Source organism: Schistocerca serialis, unplaced genomic scaffold, assembly GCF_023864345.2.
Source record: "Schistocerca serialis cubense isolate TAMUIC-IGC-003099 unplaced genomic scaffold, iqSchSeri2.2 HiC_scaffold_1018, whole genome shotgun sequence".
NCBI classification, from domain to species: domain Eukaryota; kingdom Metazoa; phylum Arthropoda; class Insecta; order Orthoptera; family Acrididae; genus Schistocerca; species Schistocerca serialis.
In genome coordinates, this window is record NW_026047204.1 from 30,001 (window position 1) to 35,000 (window position 5,000).

General features: G+C 52.7%; 1 non-coding gene across 1 annotated transcript in view; it reads right to left on the reverse strand.

Moving 5' to 3' along the window:
- The window catches only part of LOC126429422 (small subunit ribosomal RNA), a 1,910-nt gene extending 1,075 nt beyond the window's left edge, over positions 1-835 (reverse strand). The window contains exon 1 of the ribosomal RNA XR_007576943.1: positions 1-835. This exon is cut by the window's left edge and continues 1,075 nt beyond it. This is a non-coding gene — a ribosomal RNA (small subunit ribosomal RNA).
- Positions 836-5,000: the final 4,165 nt, after the last annotated feature.

A 5,000-nucleotide genomic window follows, 5' to 3' on the forward strand; every position in this document is an offset into this window, starting at 1 on the left:
CCGGCCCACCGAGACACTCACTCAAGAGCACCCTGGTAGGATTGCAACGGGGTCCGCCTCGGGACGCACGAGCACGCACGAGGCGCGTCGCACGCCTTCAGCTCGCCCCACCGGCAGGACGTCCCACGATACATGCCAGTTAAACACCGACGGGCGGTGAACCAACAGCGTGGGACACAAATCCAACTACGAGCTTTTTAACCGCAACAACTTTAATATACGCTATTGGAGCTGGAATTACCGCGGCTGCTGGCACCAGACTTGCCCTCCAATAGATACTCGTTAAAGGATTTAAAGTGTACTCATTCCGATTACGGGGCCTCGGATGAGTCCCGTATCGTTATTTTTCGTCACTACCTCCCCGTGCCGGGAGTGGGTAATTTGCGCGCCTGCTGCCTTCCTTGGATGTGGTAGCCGTTTCTCAGGCTCCCTCTCCGGAATCGAACCCTGATTCCCCGTTACCCGTTACAACCATGGTAGGCGCAGAACCTACCATCGACAGTTGATAAGGCAGACATTTGAAAGATGCGTCGCCGGTACGAGGACCGTGCGATCAGCCCAAAGTTATTCAGAGTCACCAAGGCAAACGGACCGGACGAGCCGACCGATTGGTTTTGATCTAATAAAAGCGTCCCTTCCATCTCTGGTCGGGACTCTGTTTGCATGTATTAGCTCTAGAATTACCACAGTTATCCAAGTAACGTGGGTACGATCTAAGGAACCATAACTGATTTAATGAGCCATTCGCGGTTTCACCTTAATGCGGCTTGTACTGAGACATGCATGGCTTAATCTTTGAGACAAGCATATGACTACTGGCAGGATCAACCAGGGAGCTGCGTCAACTAGAGCTGAGCAGCCGGCCGCCCGGGAGTGTGTCCCGGGGGCCCGCGCGAACACGCAAGCGTCCGCTCAATTATTCTGCAAACAGGAGGAGGCTGAGCTCCCCTGCACAATACACCTCGAAACCCTCTCAGGTCCCGGCGGCGCGCAGCGCCGTCCTAAGTACTTGGTCGGGTTCGAGAGGGGCGCAATCGCCCGGAGTTTGGCGAGTAGACGCTTTAGGTGCGACCACCCGTGCTCCCAACTGAGCTTGCCGCTGCCGACAGAGGCCCGGGAGCGTGCTGTCGTGGCATTGCCGGCGGGAGACAACACGCGCCACCTACGGTGGCCGGCAGCTCCAACGCCAGCGCCACAGAAGGACAAAAGCCCCACTTGGGTGCCGAAGCGAACTCTCCCAGCACAGCGCACGCGCCAACACGTCCGCACAGCTGCGATACAATCCACCTGCGAGAACCGCAGAGGCGACCGAGCAGCAGACGGCGTCGCGGCGCCGAGCGCCGGGCGGCGGCGCATCCTCAGCGCACACAGTCCTCAATCGGACCAGCACACTGCAGATGTCCACCGCGCTTCGCACCGGGCCCGCGAGGACCTACTTTGGCCGCACGGCGCCGCGTGCAGGGGTGCGCCGGCGCGCAGCTGCGCCGCCTGCCGCCTCCGTCGGCCGGCGCGCCTGCCACTGGCCGCCCCCCACCAGCCGGCTGTAGCGCGTGCGCCCACGCACCGCGCGGCCAGCACGCCGGGAGGCCCCCCCTCACCGGCCGGGGACGGTCCCACCCAGCCACCGCCGCGTATCGCTTCACACCCACATGCCATTCACGTTCGTGGGCATGGTGGGTATCGCTGAAACAACCGGTTGGTAGCTCAACCGATCGTCGCCATCACTGATTCACCTCTAGCGAGAACAACCGCACCACAACGGTTTACCAGTTCTTCATTTGCGTAACGTCACCAGCAAACGTAGACGTCCATCGCCATTTGCAAATTCAACGATTGTTGCATGCCTGTGTCAGGTGTCACGACACACTATGTCTGCCCACATACACGCAACAACATGTGCACGCTTCGCGAACACGTGGAAGGTGGCCCCCGTACGTATGCGATGTCCATTGCGCGAACGACTGTCAACCGGCCCTCTGTCGCATGTCGCAGATGTGGAACGCAGTGCACCATGCTATCACGGTGTGTGAGAAGAGACGACTACGTCTGACAACACGCGCCACTACATCAACAGACGGCTCATGCTGATCGCCATCCACGGCATACCATACTTCAATCCAGCTCTTATAGGGAGACGACACGTAGCTGAGTGCACAATATTTGGACCGTATGGTTCGCCGTTGTTGGCGCAGTCGTGGTACGGTCACACATGTACCACGATGTATCATTCAGTACATGAGGACCAATGTGCAGTACAGTGTGTGATTTGGACGTACAACATCAGCGGACAGTTGACACAAGCCGTACCACAACGTAGGCTGTGCTTCGCCATGCGAATGCCAATGAACAACTGCGAAGGGCATTGAGCATGTACGTCCTGCTGCCATCCGCATTACAGTGTATAGCTGCAAGGTGTTTAACATGAAGCGATACTCTGGGGACCGGGCAGTGCGAGTAGCAAACTATATTGCGGGGGTTGCAGTTAGGCAACACTACACTAATTTAACGCGTCGTATGACAATTACAGAGCAGGTTAAGGCCCAACGTGTGTTGGGTTAAGGTACAATATAGGTTAGGTTAAGGTACAATATAGGTTAGGTTACGGTACAATATGGGTTAGGTTAAGGGACAATATGGGTTAGGTTAAGGGACAATATAGGTTAGGTTAAGGGACAATATGGGTTAGGTTAAGGGACAATATGGGTTAGGTTAAGGGACAATATGGGTTAGGTTAAGGGACAATATGGGTTAGGTTAAGGGACAATATAGGTTAGGTTAAGGGACAATATAGGTTAGGTTAAGGGACAATATAGGTTAGGTTAAGGGACAATATAGGTTAGGTTAAGGGACAATATAGGTTAGGTTAAGGGACAATATAGGTTAGGTTAAGGGACAATATAGGTTAGGTTAAGGGACAATATAGGTTAGGTTAAGGGACAATATAGGTTAGGTTAAGGGACAATATAGGTTAGGTTAAGGGACAATATAGGTTAGGTTAAGGGACAATATAGGTTAGGTTAAGGGACAATATCGGTTAGGTTAAGGGACAATATGGGTTAGGTTAAGGGACAATATAGGTTAGGTTAAGGGACAATATAGGTTAGGTTAAGGGACAATATAGGTTAGGTTAAGGGACAATATAGGTTAGGTTAAGGGACAATATAGGTTAGGTTAAGGGACAATATAGGTTAGGTTAAGGGACAATATAGGTTAGGTTAAGGGACAATATGGGTTAGGTTAAGGGACAATATAGGTTAGGTTAAGGGACAATATAGGTTAGGTTAAGGGACAATATGGGTTAGGTTAAGGGACAATATGGGTTAGGTTAAGGCGCAATATGGGTTAGGTTAAGGCGCAATATAGGTTAGGTTAAGCGACAATATGGGTTAGGTTAAGGGACAATATAGGTTAGGTTAAGGCGCAATATGGGTTAGGTTAAGGCGCAATATGGGTTAGGTTAAGGCGCAATATGGGTTAGGTTAAGGCGCAATATGGGTTAGGTTAAGGCGCAATATGGGTTAGGTTAAGGCGCAATATGGGTTAGGTTAAGGCGCAATATGGGTTAGGTTAAGGCGCAATATGGGTTAGGTTAAGGCGCAATATGGGTTAGGTTAAGGCGCAATATGGGTTAGGTTAAGGCGCAATATGGGTTAGGTTAAGGCGCAATATGGGTTAGGTTAAGGCGCAATATGGGTTAGGTTAAGGCGCAATATGGGTTAGGTTAAGGCGCAATATGGGTTAGGTTAAGGTACACATTGTTGTAAGGAAAGGTGTATTGGGGGGGGGGGGGGGGGGGGGGGGGCGGCGGCGGCGGCGGCCGGTTTGTTGATTGTGATTATAGTAAGTGGATGCCTGCGGCATCATCTGATTTGCCACGTCAGGATGCACCTTTGGCTCATGACAGGCGGCGCTCTGATTCCATGCTTGTGGCAGACCTGTGTCTTTCATTCCTGCCATTGTTTGTGTGCTGTGACAGGAGGCAGTATTGTGATGTTGGGTGTACCCCTGTGTAGGACGTGTGTGGGTGTTGGTGGCTTAGCTGAGCAATGGTGGTTGTCGGAAGGGTGGGATATTCTGTTTTGTGAGTGGACCTCCCGGTCTGGTTATGATAGTGTGGATTGTCTAATGTGGCGGAGAGGATGCACTGGGTGTTGTTCCATGCTGGTGCTTACATATTGTCTCTGTGCCTGTTACAGGCAGAGAGTAGTGCGTGATAAGAGTGTCTGGCTGACGTGTGGTTGTGATTGTGAGCAGAGTCTTTCAGCATGTATACGGACAGTTGTATACATTATCTGTATTTTGATGGCTCTATCTATTACTAATCAGCGCCGTGTATACGTTTCATCCGGTTCCAGTCGAAACTGTTGTATCTCTGTACATTAGTGACACGGCGAGGCCGCCATGTAGTTACTCGTCTCGGCAGCTTCCACCGGTGTATGGCAAATGATTATAAGGAATCAGTCTAGTCGTCAATACCGATAGTGTGACGTCACATGTCTGGGGTGGGGGACGCTGCGCCCTTCTGGTGGGTCATGGCCTAGAAAGACTCTTCCCACGCAGGGGGGGCTTGGACTGTCATTGACTCTTCCGAGTAATATACTTGCCGTACGTTTTTGCGACTGCGAGTGCAACGCTCACCGGTACCGACATGGATGGAGCGCCTCCTAGCTGCCGCTGAGCATCTGCATTCGTACAGAGAGCAACGCGATCGCGTCTGTAGCTCGTACGTGGTACAGCTCGCAGCTCATGTATATGGACAGCGGGAATGTCGCATATTGGACATAACTCTTCATGAAACGCACGTTATAGGGGTGGATTGCACATTGCGAGTGCGAGCAAAGTCCGCCGTTCATCCGCTGGAGTTGCGAGTTGGGCGGTTGGGGTGGGGCACGGACGGGTGCAGGTGGAGTGATTGCCGGTCCACGACTTCGTGCGGCAGAGGCGCTGGCGTTGGGGTGCTGTTGTCGACAGAGGATGCAGGCTTTGTGGGTGGGGTCGAA